The 20,905-nt window shown below is 42.9% G+C and overlaps 1 protein-coding gene across 1 annotated transcript in view; it reads right to left on the bottom strand.

The window, feature by feature from the left end:
* TAS1R1 (taste 1 receptor member 1) overlaps window positions 1-20,905 on the bottom strand; it is a 159,251-nt gene that overhangs the window by 51,372 nt on the left and 86,974 nt on the right. The window lies entirely within an intron of this gene.

Raw genomic sequence — 20,905 nt, 5'->3', positions numbered from 1 at the left:
GATACTTAACAGCACAAGTTATTTTTTCAGTTAAATATAACTGTAAGTCTGACTATAACTGCTGAATTTATGTGGTTTTGTGTGTACAAAACTTCAACCCAACCCGAACGTCCTTGTAACCTTTGTTTATTTCAGTGAATTTCTATAATTGTTTAACAATAAGTAATATATAAACACTGTACGTTAATAGAACCCCCACCGCGCGTGGCCTTCGCCCGTGTGTGGTGGGGGTTGCCTGCAGGGCAGTCAACCACCCCTGCATGCATCAAATATCAGGCTGTGTTTGAGTACTTTTTTCCCAATGGGTCTTGGATCCACAGATATCCGAGTCCTAATATAACCTTTGATAGACACATTCAAAAATAGATACTAAAATTTTCAAAACAATGGACATACCAATACCAGTTACAACAACCTCTTCAGTAATTCTAAGATCCACATACACATCCACTCATTCACCAACAGTCCTATACAGTCACTCATACATGTACTCACTCATCATATGTACTCATACACCTATACATCCTGTTACACAATGCCACTCATCCATAGAGTTACTCACACACATAGTCACTCATGCTAATAAAGAATCAAACATACATTTACTTGCATATACAGTTATACACACACCACCACACTTACTTCTAGAGAAACTTACACATACTTAGTCATTTAAACAATCACTTATAGAAACACATACTTATTCATTCAGGAACTCTTTCAATCTCTCACTCTCACATATACTCACTTAAATACACCAATAGTCACATATACTAGTTTAAAACATATGTAGTTACTCATAAAGACACTATTGAGACAGTCATTCACTCACTAACACACCCATACACACACTCATCCACCCATACAGTCCTGCACACATGCTGTCTTCAACACATACAAACAGTGAGTCACTCATTCATGCACCTATGCACTACGTAATACCCCCCACCGAACCATGCAGACACTCAGACTGATACTCAAAAAACCAACTAATAACCTATATAGACACCCATGTAGCTACTCACCAACCCATGCAGCCACTTATACACAAAGTGAGAGACTGATACAGATATTTACATATTTAAACATTACTCACTAAGCCATGTATTCACTATGATACACTTAATCAGTCAGTTACACAATCAATTTTTCAAAAACAAATCATCCATTTAGACACTTATATACCCATTTATTCTTCCATCGACCTTGAGATATACATATATAAAACATATTTCATTTTCAGAAAAACACACATTCACTGGATGATGTCATCAGTGATGTCATCAGTGATGTCATTTGAGATGTCATCAGTGATGTCATGAGTGATGTCACTGACCATGTCATGAGTGATGTAATATGTGACGTCATCAGCAGTGCATTGCAGGCGCGCGAGTTATAGTTAGCTGAACTAACTATAACGGGGGAATTTCAATGGTTTTGTACAAGTGAAAAGTCCAGCTAACTATAACACCCTTGAAACCTATGGTTTTTTCAGTGAATTTCTGAGGTTTTTTAAATGCTAATTTCTAACTATGCCTACAGAGATAGGACATGTGAAGAAAGAAGAAAAAATGCACAGAAAGAAAAAAAAGAAGTGCAGAAAGAAGCAACAGAAGTCCTCAAAGACGAAGAAAAGTGCAGGAAGAAGGATAACGTGCAGAAAGAACAAAAAGAAGAGCAGAAAGAATCCTTGTTGCAAAATCATCCTGTACCCTCAACTTTTTCAGACGGATACTGGTGGTAACTGAGTCTGACTAACCAGTCCTAGAGCCAGTGCTATGTTAAAATACACTTAGAATAAAGTGAAAACACCTACATACACTAGGGAACATTATGCGTTGGGGTCCCCCTGTGATTAGAATGACCTCCTCTGTAAGCCCCTAGTATATAATAGGGCAGGGGGATTAAAACTACCTCTTAAAACAGGCCACAGGGCATTTTTGCACACGTTAACTCAGGCCCCGCCCCCTCCCTTCACCACTGTGTAAACACGCCCTGTGTCCGTTTTTAGTTGGGAGATTAAGTTCATTTGAATCCCTAGGGTCCAACTAGCCCACTAGGTACCTCCAGTAAGTGCCACAGAGCTGCATTGCAGAGAGGTGTAAAAAGTGGCACGGCCTGGACTACCTCTCTGCAATGCAGCTCAGTGGCGCTTACTGGAAGCACTTGGTGGGCTAGTTAGCCCCCAGGGGCCCTCAGTATTGAAGGGAAATTATATCCCCAATTTAAAACGTGCCATAGTGCGTATTTGCACACGTCACCTCAGGCCCCGTCCCCTCCCTTCACCACTGTGTAAACGCGCCCTGTGGCTGTTCTAAGTTGAGAGATTAAGTCCCCTTGAATCCTAAGGGTCCCTAGGGTCAAACTAGACCACTAGGCACCTCCAGTAAGCGCCACAGAGCTGCGTTGCAGAGAGGTGTAAAAAGGGGCTTGGCCTCAGAACACCTGTCTGCAGCGCAGCTCCCTGGCGCATACTGGAGATGCCTGTTGGGCTAGTTGGCCCTCAGGGACCCTCAGTATTGAAGAGGAATTAATTCCCCAACTTACAACTCGCCAGGGGGCGCGTTTGCAGAGTGCTGCAAGGAGGGGGCGTGGCCTCCGGCACAATGCCAGTCTTATATTTATTTTATTTTTTTAAGAAGGGGGGCTGTGTGGTTCCCCTTCTTATTCTAATTTATTGGCCCTGATGACCCCATCCCCCAGGGCCTGTCTCCTAATTATATGTTTTTTGACCCCAATCCCCAGGGCCGGCCACTGTTTTTTATTATTTAAAAAAAATATATATTTATAGACACACCTAGGACATGCTGGACAAACCGTACGTACCTATCACCATGACGATTTGCGTGATATTCATTAAAAGGCGACTATGCATACAATGAATCCACGTGGAATGTATTTACACCACTAGTGAAGCTCTGACATGTCTGACATGTCTGATGCCCTACCGTGCCTAATCCCGGTAGACACCCTTGTCGTTTATTTATACAAACATGGGTAGCTATTGACGGGCACATTTAATACACATGCACACCAAGCCATTCAAAGGGGATTCGACAAAAATTCGACCAAAACTATGCAAGAAACCCCCCTCACGGTTAATAAAACACACATCCACTGCCGGATGTGTAATACTTTTTATTTTACTCTCTGGAAAGGGGACGAACATCACTTGAGAGTCACAGCGCGCTCCTGTGTTACACCCACCATTGCCTGCCGAGTGCCACACACCTCTGTGTTGTATTCCACCAGCTAGTGCATATGCTATGACACTCTCTAGCCCATGTGCACTGTAACACTACCCCGTGAATATGTCATGCCACACTTGTCTTCGCACGGGCTATATTGCCCCATCTAACGTGCCTTCCTCGATGCCTATGTTATAACGCACAGTGCTATGCCATACATATTACAATCTGGGATCCATATCTTTGTCACAGTGCATATGCATCGTTACACTCCCCAGCACATATTTTATATTACAACTTTAGAGACTAGTTAGGTTACACAACACTGCCCTGTGCATATTACACTCCAAGGCGCATATCGCATAGCACGCGCTTTTGCCTGTGCTATCTCGCGCTCTCCAATGAATCTGTCACTGCGCACAATGTATTGCATATTATATTTCACGCCCGGTTCATCTTATATCACACTTTTTGGTGCATAGTTTATACCATACATTATATCTAGTTTTCATTTTCAATCGTGCTCTCAGGACTATGTTCTATATAACACTGTGTTCACCTACCCTTTTCACGGGCATTACATTTTGCAATAGGGGGTGGAGGGTCAGGGGGTGTTTCTGCCAAGTGAGCCCGGAGTCACAGTCACAAACGTCCTCTTCTTCCTAAATAAAAGTGAGATTATGATGCATACTTGTTCATATTTTAAGTAGTTCGCACAGACACACGTTTTAAAAACAATAAAGTTCCTAATACCCGCCTTCTCTGAACAGTTAGCTTGCTACCCCATCCCCCTCCTCCCTATCCTCTGTTGTGTGAATCCATGGACTAGCCTCCTCCCTCCTGCCATGCATGGTCTGATGTGCTGCCACTGCCCTCAATTTAGTATGATGTACCAGTCCACTCCTCCTGCCCTCCATTGCCCAATTCTATGCCCCATCATTGACCTCCTGCTTAAACTCTGTGCTTAGCTTGCTGCCCCTATTCTCCTTCCCCCTGCCCTCTGATGTCTTTGTGCATGCCCCTGCTCCATCCTTTTTGCCCACCATGTTCCATGGACCTGCCACTCCTATCTATTCTGAGTGTTCTGTTGAGCTGCCACTCCCCTCCCACCTGCCTAGCATTGTCAGATGACTGTAACCTGTCCCTGCCACCTCCACCCTGCCTGTCCACATGTCATGCCCCTATCCTCTTCCTCCTGTCCTACATGGTCCATTGTACTGCTACAACCTTCTGCCCTTCCTGGTCTGTTGTGCTGCAACTGCTCCTCCTGCCTGCCCCGTGCGGTCTGTTGTGAGGCCCCTTCCCTTGAACTTTCTTGTCTGTGCACAGGTCCTGACCCTCCCTTCTATCCTCCATCGTCCTTTGTGCATGCCCCTGCACCCTCCTTCTTGCCCATCATAGCCATTGTGCTGCCACTAACCCTCCCACTTGCCATGCATGGTCTTCTGTGCTGCCATGGCCCCTCCCACCTTCCCTGTGTGGTCAGTTAGCTGCCCCTGACCCCCTCCCACCTTCCCTCCATGGTCTGTGTGTATGCCATCACAGTCTCACTGTTGCTCTTCACGGTGTGTCTTGCTTCTAGTGCCCATCCTGCCTGACCTCCATGGCTATCTTGCTGCTCCTGCCCTGCCCCCTTGCCCCCAGTCCTCTGTTTACATGTGCAGACCCCTACTCCCTCCCTCCTGGCTTGTCTGTTCCATTGTAATGCCCCTGATCCGTCCCTCCTGCCCTTTATGGTCTGTTATGCTGCAGCTTTCTCTCCTGTCTGTCCATTATGGTCAGCTAGCTACCATTGCCTCTTGCCCCTCTGTTCACTGTTGTCCATGTGCATGGTCCTGTCCCCTCCCTCTTGCTTTCTATGGATTGTTGTGCTGCACTCCCGTCCCGCATGCCCTGTGTGGTGTATTGTGCTGCTGCAAACCCTGATGCCTGCCCTGCAGGGTCAGTTTGGTGCACCTCTCCATGTCCCTCCTGTCCTCTGTTATCCAAGTCCATGTCCCTACCCCATTTCCTTCCATGATCCAATGTACCATACTTGCGAACATTTTGAACTTGGTAAGAGGGAGATTTTGAAAAAAAACTGGGGTATTGATTTTCCCCTTTGAGTTACATTGGAAAAGAGGAGATTGTAGACCGGAGACAGATCAAATAAAGCCCATTTGTGCTTAAAAACATTGGACGTTTCCTGGCTGAATCGGGTCTGTTGGCATGTATGGTTGTACTACCATTGCCTCTTCCTTCTGCCCACAATGGTCTACTACATTGCCACAGCCTCTCTTGCAAGTCCTGTATTGTTGGTTTGTTGCCCCTGCCCCCCTTTCCACTGCCCTCCATAGTCTGTTGTGCTGCCACTGCCCTTCCTGCCTGCTCAGTGTGGTTAAATTGTTGCCTTTGCACCCTCCTACCTGCCTTCAATTTTCAGAGTCCGTGCCCCTGGCCTCTGCCTCTCAACAGTATCCTAATGAACAACTAGATTGCTAACATTCTATATTTATTACAAAAGTGTGGAACGCCTGACGTCATCTTGATGTAATCAAAACTGTAATACCTAGAGCATTTCCTTTAGAAATTACATATATGAGAGGGTCTTATTGGCATCAAAATTATGGTTAGTGCTCTAAAAGACTGAAATAAGGACATATTTTCTGAGTTTTCAAATAGCGACAAAGCACTTTTAAATTATTTGTTATCTTTATGTTTTTTTATCCAGTTGACCACTTGATTAAATGTTGCACTTAGGGGAGAGGATGTGGTGTTACTTCCAGAACTGCAGACTGTGCAACTGGGGAACCAGGTTGGAGTTTATGCTTCAGCTCGACATTCTGTGATTCTGGTCAAATCACTTAGTCTCCCCATGTCTACAATCAAAATGAATTTGTTCTTGTGTGATGTAACCAATGCTCATGTAAAGCACTCCAATACCTGACAAGTCTGCACTATATAACACTGCAAAAACACAAAATAATAAGTGTTTTGCACACTTCTGTCATTGGGCTATATTTGGGCTATATCTGGGTGATTTTGGGCTACATTTGGGCTCTTTTGTCTACGGTGGCCATCTTGGGAGATTTATTTGTTCTGAAGTTTCCAAATTTCCTCATGTACTGCAGTCTCCTCAGTAGGAAATGCTTTCAGTTTTTTACTTTGATTCCATCATGAAGGTATTCAGATATGTCACACATTTGCCATAAATTCTGAAAGTTAGCACTCTAGTTGCTCATTAGATCACTGTAGTAAAACTACTGTTCACCATGGAAGTCTGCTCCTGGTATTAAAAGTGCATGTTTCAGTCTGCATGTCAGAATTTTTTAATGAAATAGAAGAGGATTTGAGAAGTCACTCAAAATGTGCCCTCATTTTCTTTCTTCAGCATTAATCATAATTTCTATGGCAAAATGAACCCCCTCATTGTGTTCCTTTTTAAATTAAATGTTTTAAGTGTTACCTGTTTATTCCAATCAAGATGGCTTCAGGTGTGCCATACTTTTGTCATAATGAAGACAGTAAGCGCTCTAGTTGTTTTTAAGAACACTCTGGGACATTCTGTCATTGGGCTATACTTGGGCTACATCTGGGTGATATTTGGGCTACATTTGGGCTCTTTTGTCTCTGGTGGCCATCTTGGGAGACTTATTTGTTATGAAGTTTCCTAATTTCCTCATTTACTGCAGTCTCCTCAGTAGGAACCACTTTCAGTTTTTTACTTTGATTCCACCAAGAAGGCATTCAGATGTGTCACACATTTGCCATAAATTCAGAATGTTAGCACTCTTTTTGCTCATTAAATCACTGTAGTAAAGCTGCTGCTCACCAGGGAAAACTGCTGCTGGTATTGAAAGTGCATGTTTCAGTCTGCATGTCAGAATTTTTTAATGAAATAGAAGAGGATTTGAGAAGTCACTCAAAATGTGCCCTAATTTTTCTTTCTGCAGCACTAATCATACTTTATATGGAAAAATGAACCCGCTCATTTTGTACCTTTTTAAATTAAATGTTTTAAGAGTTACAACTTTAATCCAAGCAAGATGGATTCAGGTGTGCCATACGTTTATCATAAGTAGGACTGTTAGCGCTCTAGTTGTTCTTTGGATCACTCTGGGAAGCTACAGTAGAACACAAAGGAATCAACTGACAGTCTCTGCCCTTGTTGGATGTACATGTTTTACTGAGAATGTCAAACTTCATTCTCACATGACTGAGAAAGATAATGTGAATTTACAGAAAATAAGCTCTCAGTTTAGCTTATAGATCACCTTCCAAACCTCTGTGGGAAAAGCATGAGAAAATATTTTTCTCTCAATCATGATATCCCAGCAGAAGGTTTTTTCACATGGTGAAATCACCTTAGAACATACCACAATTCCTAAAATGAGTATGGTACCATCAACAAATGATTTATAATGTAACTAAAGTCTTAAAACCTTCTATTAACTGCAATGTTTTTTAATGAGGTGCTATCATGTATATTGGTCCCAAGATGGCTGCCAACACTTCTTGGATGAAGTGCTGACAGCCAATCAGATCTCAGGATGAGATGTGTGGTTAGGCTCCGCCCACATATATATATGATTTTACTTTTGATTTTCTCAGGAACTACTGAACAGATTGACACCAGACCTGCAAAAGGCACTTCCCTGACCTGAGGACTACCTCTCTGCCAAATTTCAAGTAATTCTGTTCAGCCGTTCGGGCTGTACCTTGGACTAAAGGTCCCTATGGAAAATTGCATGGGGAAAACGTGTTTTGGGACCCCCCTTTTTTCTCAGCCCCCGCTTGACGAATCTGCCCGAGATTTTCAGGGTAGGAGCGGAGCGGAGCGGAGCGGAGCGTCCCACCTATTTTGAAAATTTCGCGAGGATTCGTCAACCGGCGCCAAAGTTATTCCAAATAGAATGTTGCGGATTTCCTATGGAAACACGGTCCTAACTATAACTATCTACTGGCGACCGCCAGTAGATAACATATACATATATATATTCACTGAAAAAACCATAGGTTTCACACAAGTTATAGTTAGCTGTACATTTCACTTGTAAAAAACCAATGAAATTCCACGTTATAGTTAGTGCAGGCAACTATAACTCACGCGACCGCAATCCTCTGCTGATGCTAATACTGTATTTAGACACTTATTTGCCCATGTCTTCTTCCATTAAATTTTAGCTATACATATATTACAAATATTTTTTTTTCATAAAGACACATATGTCATCAGCAGAGGATTGCGGTCGCGTGAGTTATAGTTGCCTGCACTAACTATAACGTGGAATTTCATTGGTTTTTTATGAGTGAAATGTACAGCTAACTATAACTTGTGTGAAACCTATGGTTTTTTCAGTGAATTTGCAAGGTTTTTTAAATGCTAATTCCTAACTATAACGTGTGTGAAACCTATGGTTTTTTCAGTGAATTTGTACGGTTTTTTAAATGCTAAGTTACTTTACGCCGTTCGTGCCGTGCGCGCCCACTTCACGCAGTTCGTTCCGTGCGCGCACGGTGCGCGAGTGAGCACGCGGTGCACAGTTAGTGCCGTGCACGCACGGTGGGCACGCGGTGCGCTACGTGCACCGCGTGCCCACGTTAGGCTGGATGGGCCATGTACGCACGATGCCCTTCGTGCACCGTCCGCACACGGAGGACATATTATGCGCTTCGTTCTGAAAGGTTTTCTATTAAATGTTCTCTGTGAATTTGATATACCATGCACAAAAGGTTCCCTGCGGGCACTTTTTGCACACGGGGGGGGGAGAGTATGGATTTTGGTTTTTTTTAATTAATTTTTTACCGTACGCGTACGGTAATCGTATTCGTCGTTTTTTCGAAAAAATTTTTTTTATTTTTTGGCCTTGGATGGCCTTCTGGCACACCATGACCAAGGCTAGGTGGTTATGAGCTGTCTAGCCTGCCCCCTTTTTATGATATCCAACTTTGTTTTTCCTCCACCCCTCCGAGTGCGAGAGAGAAAATGGCGGCCGACACTTCCTGGTTTCGACCGATTCGAATGTTTACTAAGATCTAACAGCCAATCAGAATCGCGCTCGCGCACGGCACCGTACGCGTACGGTAAGCTTACGGTGCTCGCTCGGAGCGCGCTTACAGATATATATATTGATTTAAATGCTATTTTCTCAGGAACTACTGAACAGATTTACACCAGACCTACAAAAGGCACTTCCTTGACCTGAGGAGTACCTCTCTGGCAAATTACAAGTAATTCTGTTCAGCCGTTCGGGCTGTAGCTGTGTCTAAAGGTCCTATGGAAAAATGCTTGGGGAAAACGCGTTTTGGGACCCCCCTTTTTTCTCAGCCCCCGCTTGACGAATCCCCCCGAGACTTTCAGGGTAGGAGCGGAGCGTAGCGCCCCATTAGTTTTGAACATTTCGCGAGGATTCGTCGACCGGCGCCAAGGTTATTCCAAATAGAATGTTGCGGATTTCCTATGGAAACAGGGTCCTAACTATAACTACCTACTGGCGACCGCCAGTAGGTAATGTATATGAAAATATACATATATATATATACATATATACATATATATATACATGAATATATATACAGGAAAAATTACTGTCAATGTTTGAAAAAGGAAATCAACAAAAGGAGACAGACAAACCAAATGCATCAGGAAAGACAGATATAAAGAGCAAAATACGATTGTGGGAAAAGCTAAGCAAGAAGGAAATCAACAAATCCTGGGAAATAATATCGTTACAAAAATACTTGGAAGTACAAAGAGTCCCAAGAGGACTAAGAATCTTATTAATGCCCAGCCATCAAGACGCAACTAATGAACTACTACAAGAATGGGGCGAACACACTCTTAACTCATCGCTGGGATTAATTACCATACTGGTGAAACATGGCAAAATAGCCTTACAAAAAATCAAGGAACAACTACATGAACTGGAAAAGGAACTTGAATCTTCTAAATTAAACCCCGAAATGTTAAAATTCAAAGAGGATCTAGAACGCCAGATTGATAAACACGAGGACACTGTACGCCAACGCAAACATAATAAATTTGTGCGAGATACCATCGATTATGCTGAGGGCAGAATCTTTACCTTCGCAAGGAAATTTGACCCTTTTCAACATTCTGGAATGGCGAGCAACGTAATGGCTACTTCCAGCAGTTTCTCCTCTCTGGCATCTACGGATCCAAGTGATGGCGGATCAGAAACCCCCATGGACAGTGCCACACAATCCTCTTTTTTAGGGGACATGCGCCGCGTTCTATAGCAGCGTCAATGGGAACAGAACCAGTCGGCGCAAAGACAACCTCGTGGCCGAGGCAGAGGAAAACCATGGTACCAAAGAAAAAGAAACGAAGGGGCCGAAGAAACAAGCAGCGAGACAGAACAAATTGGTACCAAAACCAGGAGTATGAGACAGAGGAAAGACAAGTAATGGATGAACTTCAAGTGGTAAACCTTTCTAAACATGAACTATCCCCGGCAGAAATTGCACTACTTAAACGACGTATCAACTACTGTCCAGTACAAAAAATGGATCTAGCACAAATGAGAATAGACTTCTACCTTTACATACGAAAAATTAAATTGGCCAAATTTTTCCTGGAAAATCAAAATAAACAAAAACAATCCAAGTCATTGGAGCAACCGACTTCAACATTATTGGCCAAAGAAACTACTGATTTCCTCACATTACTTAATTTGAATGCGGTAGAGGGTGAAGAAATACCATTGGAAACAGCATGCCCCCAATTGGGAGCAGGTTTAAGTAAAAAACGCCCAAAATCAAAATTTTACCCTCAGTTACCCCCTGGTAACAAAATAGACCTTTTCCAGGAAGCAGTTACCCATGACCTTTATAAAATGAAAAAGATCCAGTACAAAGATAATCTCACGAAACAGGAAAGAGAAGCCCTTGAGAACCTAGCGAAGGATCAAGAGTTTGAAATTAAGATGGCCGATAAAGGGGGCAATATAGTGGTATGGGATAGAACCCTCTACATCACAGAAGCCATGAGGCAATTACTGGATACCACACATTACGAAAAATTGCATACAAATCCCACTGCAACTTTCAAATCTGATATGGACAAAAAACTCAAGATATGGACGGCACAAAATCTGATAAATGAGGAGGAAAGTAGGTACTTACTTGTTGACTTCCCCAAACTGGCAACAATGTATTTTCTCCCGAAAATTCACAAAAACAAGGTAGATCCGCCGGGGAGACCGATTTTATCAGCAAAAGGCTCTTTATTAGAACCCATCTCTAACTACATTGATTTTTTTCTGATCCCATATGTAACCAAACTACGCTCATACATAAAGGACACAACAGATCTGTTAAGAATACTAGGAACAATCAAGTGGCAAAAAACATATCATTTAATAACAATGGATGTAATTGGTTTGTACACCAACATTGACAATGCACTGGGCTTGAATGCCATAAGTTTTTTCCTACAAGAAAGAAACATCCATTATAAACATCACAATGATATGCTTCTGGACATGATCTCAACATGCTTAACATGCAACATCTTCCTGTTTGGTGAGGATCTCTTCCGACAAAAGAATGGGGCGGCTATGGGTTTTTCTTTTAGCCCTAGCTATGCCTGCTTAACAATGGGCTGGTGGGAGGAAAAAGTTGCATGGAACAGCCAGAATGAGAAATATACCAATCATATTGTGAGCTGGACTCGCTTCATTGATGACTTGTTCATCGTTTGGAATGGAGAGGTAGAAGAATTCCAGGATTATTTGTCAATACTGAACAACAGCACAAGTGGATTGAAATTTACTTACGCAATCAGCAAGGAAAGGGTGACCTTTTTGGACACTGAAATTTATGTGAAAAATGATCACCTGGAAACAACACTTCACCGAAAGTCAACAGCTACCAACGCAACTTTGGAGGCAACAAGCTTCCACCAACCCGCTCTAATATCCAGTATACCGTATGGTGAATTCTTACGCTTAAGAAGAATTTGCAGCGAAGAAACTGAATGGAAGAAACACAGTGCCAGGACAATCCAAAGATTCAAATCCAGGAAATATAACGAAAAGATTGTTAACAGATGTTGGTCCAGAGCCAACACAAGTCCTAGAAATGAGTGTTTGAAACCCAAAGTAACAGAACAACAATCAGAAATGGAACCTATCAGACTAATCATGGATTTCTCCTTAGAATCAAAGGAAGTAGCTAACATCATACAAAAGAATTGGAAAATTCTACAGATGGATGGCACAATTGGTGAAAAAATGGGATCTAAACCAATAATAACATTTCGAAGAGTGACCAACTTGAAAGACCGACTGGTACACAGTCATCTAAAAAGTCAACAACCCAAGGAAACCTGGCTCAAAACTAAAGGATTTATTAAATGCCACAACTGTAAGGTGTGTCAAATTGCGCAACCAATTTCGGAAATTTCAATGGCCAATGGGAAAGTCTGGCAAATACGGAATTTGATATCTTGCAAAAGCCAATACACCATTTACATCATCGAGTGTCCATGTAAGTTAAAATATGCGAACTGAAAAAAGAATCCTAGAGCATGTTCGCGCAACTAAAAACAAAGACAAGAATAACGCAGTGGCAAAACACATGGACCTCTACCATAATGGTAATTGGAAAATTTTGAAATTCTATGGGATAGAAACAATCCCCAATTTGACACGCGGTGGCAACAGAGAGAAAATGCTACGCCAACGGGAATCGCGTCATATTTTGAACTTCAGGAGCATGGCACCACACGGCTTAAATCAGTCGGAAGAACTTTACATACACATTTAATTCTTAGCAATTTGAACAAGCATATAGCAACCACAATGAAAATGCATACCTACAGCCCATCCTAAACATAGGGAGAGACACTCCACTGGAGGATTCCATATGGGCTTCACAGATTACCCACTGAAGGGACAAATCATTGACTCTAACATGACATATTGTATGTTGGATCTCAACATTTAAAATCAAAGCAAGGTTGCTACAATTGGTAGTCAACCATTCAGCAGCATGTCTGCAGAGAATCATGCATTTAATGTGGAATAATGCGTATATTTTATTTACTGTGATTGTAATACCCTATGGATGACCTGATAACTTTGTCTTTGATCAGTCTCCTCCTACGCTTGAAAGAATTTTGATTAATTCATACTTTGCTTTATAACTGTCGCTTAGCTCAATTAAACTTACAATGTATAACAAACATCAGACTACACCTCCCATAAGGCAGTGGAGTTAGTCTTGACAGGAACAGGAAATGAGGTACTAGCATTTCCTTTGAAAGTTTTTTCTCTGTTGTTTAGTTTAAAAACTGGTCACCTGAGGTGTAATATTAACCATGAACAAGGTATCGTGTGCATACCGAAACGCGTTGGTTGGAGACCTGTGTGTCTTGCATCTCTGCTGATATCATTTTGATTACTGAAATAAACCTTTACATCGAAGAACTGGAGTGCGACCCTGATTTCTCCCCCCGGAGGAAATGTTTGGCATATATATATATATCTATATGTATATATCCAAACAAACTTGCTGTGAGCAGCCGCTAAATATATTTCCCACAAAGAAGTCTTCTCCAAGAATTCTGAAATAACACCCAGCGGCACACCAAAGGACGAGCACAATAGAAATTTATTGTCTCACAAACTGAACAGAATGACGCGTTTCGGCGAAGCCTTTGTCAAGTTGCTGACCTGTGCCCTATTGCCCATAGAAATAGGGGTCAATGTTCATAGACACTGAAAAATATTTCGCTTTGTATTACAATCACAATTATTACCACAGTTTGTTTCTACAAAATTAGATTTTCACACAAATGGTCACACAAATTGCGCTCAAGAGCACTAATAAATCAAAATAACTTTCAAGAATTAATCACAAAAGTGAAAATCAATTATTTCTCGATCACAATAATTTGCAAGGAGCGCATATGAGGTACTCAGTATTCTCTGCCAGCTTTGATATGTAGATACGCGTTATAAGTGTCTACCAACCGATGTATGCATAAAGTTCATATTTTTTTGAATATCGTGTCTGAATCGATTCATACATACGCGATTTAAAAAAAAAAAAATTAAATGTTTTTTTCTGCCTTCGAGGTCCTTCAGGGACCCCCTGACCAAGGCTAGGGGGTCAGGAACTCTCTACCCTGCCCCCTTTTCACGTTCGCCACCTTCCTTTTCCACTCTCGCACTGAAAACAAACAAAATGGCGGCCGACACTTCCTGATTTCGACCGATTCGAACGTTGAATGACATGTAACAACCAATCAGAATTACGCTCGCGCATTTTAGGGTGCGCGCACGGTGCGCGGCTATAGATATGTATGTGCTATTAAATGCAATTTTCTCTGGAAATACTGAACAGATTGACTCCATATATGCAAAAGGCACCTCCCTGACCTGAGGACTACCTCTCTGCCAAATTTCAAGTAATTCTGTTCAGCCGTTCGGGCTGTACCTTGGACTAAAGGTCCTATGGGAAAATGCATTGGGGAAAACGCGTTTTGGGACACCCCTTTTTTCTCGGCCCCCGCTTGACGAATCCCCCCGAGACTTTCAGGGTAGGAGCTGAGCGGAGCGCCCCATTAGTTTTGAAAATTTCGTCAACCAGCGCCAAAGTTATTCAAAATAGAATTTTGAGATTTCCTATGGAAACACGGTCCTAACTATAACTATCTACTGGCGACCGCCAGTAGATAATATATATATAGGCGACCTCCCTCCAGAACTACATCGAATTAGCAAGAGTCCAGAGAGGATTGCACATCTATACTGTGCGAGCGTATGACCCACGCCTGTTAGAGGAGTGGGCTGAACATACCGCATCTTCATGTAAAGGCATGTTGGAGATACTGGTAAAATTCGCTTGGAATGAGAGAACAAAGGCCTTAGCAGAGATACAAACACTGGAAGAGGAGATAATGAAAGACACAGATAAGAACAGACAAGAGGAACGAAGAGAAGCAATGAAGAAGCGTCTGAAACAATATGAAATGAAAATCTGACAGAGGAAACAAGAAACAAATTTGAGCGGGATGAGAGAGACTACTCAATGGGAAGGCTATTGATGTTTGCGAATAAATTTGACGGACCTAGAAAAGAGATGTAAAAAAAGAAAGCGGCATCAACACCGGTACCAGTGAGAGTTGAAACCTCTGAATCGGATATCACAGAAAATGAGCAATCGGAAGATGAAATGGCAGGCCCCTCTGGAGGACAAAGAAAAACTCCTTTTCACGAGGAGTTGAACTTAATCCGGTAGTCATGGCTGAGAGGAGGGAAGAACAAGCCTCCGGAAACAGATGCAGACAAACCAGAAGGTGCGGCTGGAAGAGGAAGAAGAAGAGGCAATGTGACACCAAGAACACGGAACAAGGGGGGGGGAAGATGGTTATCAAAGCACATAATTTGACCATCGTAAATTTGACATCAAGGAAACTAACAAAGACTGAAGAATCAGTATTAAAATTGGGTTTAACTTTCTGCCCCCAGAACCGTTTCGAATTTACGCAAACCAGGATTGATCTATTTAAATTTGGGCGGAAGCTCAAATTGCACAAATACTTGAAATTAAAACCTACCATTAGGGAAGCCAGACAACTTAAAGGTAAAATTAAAGATACATATCTGCTGACAGTAGACGATTTGACAACACTGGAGTTGTTGGAGGAACTGCATCAGGGAGGTGAACAACTAGGTGGCAGGAATGAGGAATCAACAACGCAAAGAACTAGATGCCTAGGGATAGAGCAACAACGCAAAGAACTAGATGCCTAGGGATAGAGCAAGAGACGCCAGCTAGTATATTCAAGCCAGACTCACAATTTTTACCACAGATGCCCCTGGATGCTATTGACACATTCTCAGAAGCAGTAATTAAAGACCTGGTATGACTTCGGGAGAATATGAAACCCACGTCAAACGGAAGAAACTTGACCAAAGCCCAGAAAGAAGCCTTGACAAATCTACAAAAAGACACAACAGTGATTTGCAAGCCCTCAGATAAGGGGGGCAATATTGTCCTAATGCCGAGGTAACAATATGTTGGGGAGGCTCTTCGACAACTAACGGACAATCGTTACTATGAATTGACAACGAAGACCAGATACCAGGACAGTGTCACACAGTATCATGTATTAATCAAGAAATGGCATGACAAGTCTATGCTGGACACTGAAGAATATATTTTTCTTAGAACCAACAATCCAGTAATACCAACGTTCTATCACCTACCAAAGATTCACAAAGACAGTGTTAAGCCACCTGGTAGGCCCATAGTGTCATCTTTGGGAAGTCTTACCAAAAACCTGTCTATGTTTGTGGATCACTTTCTATTTCAATCAGTGTCACAATTATCCTCATATATCAAGGATTCGAAGGACTTTATTACCCATATTGAGAACTTGAAATGGAAACCATCATTTAGTTTGATAGTATTGGACATCACAAGTCTATACACGTGCATTAACCATGGACACGGACTCAATGAGGTAGAATTTTTTCTGAGAAAAAGATCACAAAATTTTGTGGAACACAATAATATGCTGATCAAGCTTATTGAATTTTGCTTGTTAAATGACATCTTTCTATTCCAGGGGACCTCTACAGACAGGTCTTGGGAACCGCGATGGGCACCTTCTTCGCCCCCAGCTACGCAAATGTATTTGTGGGCTGGTGGGAGTAGCAGGTGGCCTGGTCTCCAGCCAATGAAATCTGGACCAAAGAAATAGCAACCCGGTACAGATATATCGACGACCTCTTCATGGTATGGAGGGGGTAGGTCGATAAAGCAGGAGAATATATTGAACATCTTAATAAGAATAATGTCAATCTACAATTTACATGGGAGATCAGTTCAGTGGCAGTGAACTATCTTGACCTTAAAGTTGAGATACTTGATGGTAAAATTTCAACTGCTTTATATCATAAGCCAACTGCGGGCAACAGTACGTTGCATGCCACAAGCAGTCACCCGGTCAAACTGAAGAAGAGTATACCCTATGGGGAATTCCTGCGGCTAAAACGTAACTGTTCTAGAAAGTGTGACTGTGACGCAGCAGCTAGAGACAGCCTTGGAAGGTTTGTGGCCAGAGGTTTTAATATAGACCTACTGGAAAACACACTAAGAAAAGTGAGCAATATACAAAGAGAAAAGCTAATAGGAAACACACAAGTAAGCAATAGAAAAAAGAAGAGTGATGAGGGAAAGTTTAGTTTAATTACCACTTATTCAGATGATGCTGATTCCCTAAGAAATATCCTCCGTAGAAACTGGCATGTTTTAAGAACAGACATGATTATTGGGATGGATATCCCACCAGTTCCACAGATAACCTTCAGAAAAGCTAGATTACTGAGAGACAGATTGGTCCATAGTCATTTAGACACAATTCCAGCAAAACAAGGGACACTGAGCGAGATGAGAGGCTTTTATCCTTGCTGAAAGTGCAAGGCCTGCGCTTTCAGCAAAAGAGTATTGACATATGAGATCAAGGGGATAAAAAAACATAAGGCCATCAACAAATTCATGACATGCCAAACCACCCATGCTGTCTATTGCCTGATGTACCCTTGTGGCCTAAGGTACATTGGCAGCACCATACACAGTGCGAAGATAAGGGTTTTGGAGCCCATGGGCGCAATAGCAAATAAGGATTTAAGAAATCCAGTCGCTAGGCACTTTGCTATCAAACATCGAAGCAATAGAGATTTGTTACAGTACTTCAGTTTGGATCATGTGCCCCCTAATATTAGAGGAGCAGACAGAGTGTTAAAATTAAGGAGACTGGAGTCACGATATATTATTGATTTACAAACGAAGACTCCAAATGGACTGAACAGTGGGGAAGAGTTAACAGCACACCTAGGGACCTAGGATATGTGCATAAGTATTTTTAGATGAATATCTGCATGAATTTTATAATGAGCAACGGCTTTGTATCTTTTTGCTGAAACATGTATGGACAAATGGGTATTATGAATTGGCCGATACACGGCTTGATTGTGAAATGCAATTGAGACATTATAGAAGGACAATGGGCAGTCCCGAATATGGGGACTGCCATTAGCCGATACACAGCAAGATTAGAACGTGAGGGGTGACACATGAGAAGTTCTGCGTGGAGTTCAGTGAGATGAAATTTACTCGAGAATCATCATGTAGTAATTACGGTAAGAGAATGAAAATGCATAGAGAACTTTGTAAATATTGTAAATATGCATGCACTGAGAGGAGTCTTTTGAATTGTGTACACTCCAAGATGGCGCCTAAAACACTGTGGCGATCATGCATCAATTACCGATTTGCGGTAAGAAAATGAAACACATAGGGAACTTTGTAAATATTGTAAATATGTATTTACTGATGGGAGTTCTTTTGAATTGTGTACACTCCAAGATGGCGCCTAAAATATTGTGGCGATAATGTCCTTCTTTGTTTCTATGACCCATGAATATGGTATTTAAAAATGGCGCCTCTCAGTGTGGAACGTAAACACTGAGGAAGGGACATCCCGAAACGCGTTTGTTTGGAAGCGCTGAGAATTAAAACAGGTTGCGAAACCTAACCCTGGGAGTGCTATTACTTTTTTCCCGGATGTGAGAGAGTTTAGGAGCGTCTATCTATCTATCTATCTATCTATCTATCTATCTATCTATCTATCTATCTATCTATCTATCTATCTATCTATCTATCTATCTTATCTTATCTTATCTTATCTTAGGTGTAATTTGTAAAGCGCACTGTCGCCGAAGCTTCCTGGCGCTGACAGACGGAGTAAATGAGGGGGAAACAAGAGAAGCGGGATTCTAGCTAAGAAGAGAGGAAAAGGTAAGTCTTAAGTAGTTTTCTGAAGTTCATGAGAGAGGAGGAAGATTTAATGAAAAGAGGGAGGGGATGCCAAAGTCCAGGGGCTAGTTAGGAAAACCGGCGACCGCCGAGTTTCTTGGTTCTAATTTTGGGGGTGGCTAGCAGGTGGCTATGGGCAGATCGAAGGTCACGCTGTGGACAGTAGGGGCGGATAAGAAATTTTACAAACGCGGGGCCGGAGCAGTGGAGGGTTTTGAAAGTGAGACATGCCACCTTGAAAGCTGCCCTTTGGTCAATTGGGAGCCAATGAAGACTGTGGAGTAGGGGTTTGGCTGACTGCCTTCTAGGGGTATTAAAAATTAAGCGGGCCGCTTGGTTCTGAACAACTTGGAGACGATGTGTCAGGGATGATGGGAGGCCGTGGTAGATGGAGTTAGTAAAGTCCAAACGGGAAAGCACAAGTGAGATGACAACTTGGGTAAGTGCAGCGGGGGGAAGTAGGTGGCGGACTTTGCGGATCTTCCGAAGCTGGTACATGCAGGAAGATATTACCGAGCCCACCTGTGCTCTGAGAGAAAGTTCAGCGTCAATGATCACTCCCAGACTCTTTACTGCTTTCACCGGGATTGGGGGGGAGCCTAGCTCCGGGGGCCACAACTGCGGGCCCCAGTGAGCGTAGCTGAGTCCCGGAAGGAGGAGCTCAGTTTTCCCGGGGTTAAGTTTCAATTGGTTCTGGTTCATCCAACATTGGATGTGGATCATGACTGCATGAAACGTTTTGATGGCATGAGGTGAGTTGAGCGGAAGAATGATCTGTAGGTCGTCAGCGTAATTATAGACGACGATGTCCCATTTCTGAAAAGATTGGATCAGAGGCCGGAGGTATAGATTGAATAAAAGCGGCGATAAGGAGGTGCCCTAAGGGACTCCACAAAACGTGGGGGTTTTAGTGGCAGTGTAGGGCCCCAGGCGAACCGCCTGTGTTCTTCCAGTAAGGAAGGACTTGACCCAACGGAGAGCGGTACCCTGGATACCAGCCTGCCCGACACGGTGGAGAAGGATGTTATGGTCCACCGTGTCGAACGCGGCTGATAGATCCAGGAGGACGAGGGCTTGGGGGGACCCAACGTCCGCGTTGTTCCTGAGTGTGTCCAGAGCTGCCAGGATGACATGCTCAGTAGAGTGGGCAGGTCTGAAACCAGCTTGATTAGGCTTGAGATAATTGGATGATTCAATAAAATTTGACAGGCACCGGGTGACGTGGGCCTCCATCAATTTTGAAAAATACGGAAGGAGGGAAATGGGGCGGTAATTCGAAGGCTCTGGGGGGTCGGCGCCGGGTTTTTTGAGAAGGGGCACTAAAATGGCCTCCTTGAAAGAAGTCGGAACGATGCCCTGTTGAGTGTCCCGTTAAGTAAAGGTAGGATGCAGTCAGGCAGGTTCAGGCATATACTCCGTAGGACAGATGGCGGGCAGCAATCATTCGGGGAACCAGATTTTACCCGGATTGCCAGTTCCGCTAGAGAAGTAGGATCTAGGGCCGGGAAAAGAGAGAAAGTCAAGGGATTGTTAGTGCAGGAAACCGGTGAAGGTGACTGGGGAGAGGGAGGGATAGATTTTTTGATTTTCGTGATTTTATCTAGAAAAAAGGAGTTGAGGGTGTCACAGGCCTCTTGAGTGGGGGTCTGGGCTGGGAGGGTTCTGTCATCTGTAGTGAGTTCATCCATGACTCTGAACACCTCCTTAGATTTGTCGGCTGCCGACGAGATCCTGTAGGAGAAGTGTTCCATTTTGGCTAGGCTAATGGCAGCTTTGTATTCTTTACGTGCAGCCAGATAGGCCTGTCGAGCTGGGTCGGAATAGTCGCGTCTCCAGGTGCGTTCTAACTGACGTGTTTTTAGTTTCAGGAGCTTAAGATCACCAGA

The sequence above is a fragment of the Triturus cristatus genome, chromosome 1_2 (assembly GCF_964204655.1).
Source record: "Triturus cristatus chromosome 1_2, aTriCri1.1, whole genome shotgun sequence".
NCBI lineage: Eukaryota > Metazoa > Chordata > Amphibia > Caudata > Salamandridae > Triturus > Triturus cristatus.
The sequence above is the reverse complement of the archived record's forward strand: the minus strand, read 5'-3'. Positions and strand labels throughout refer to the sequence as shown.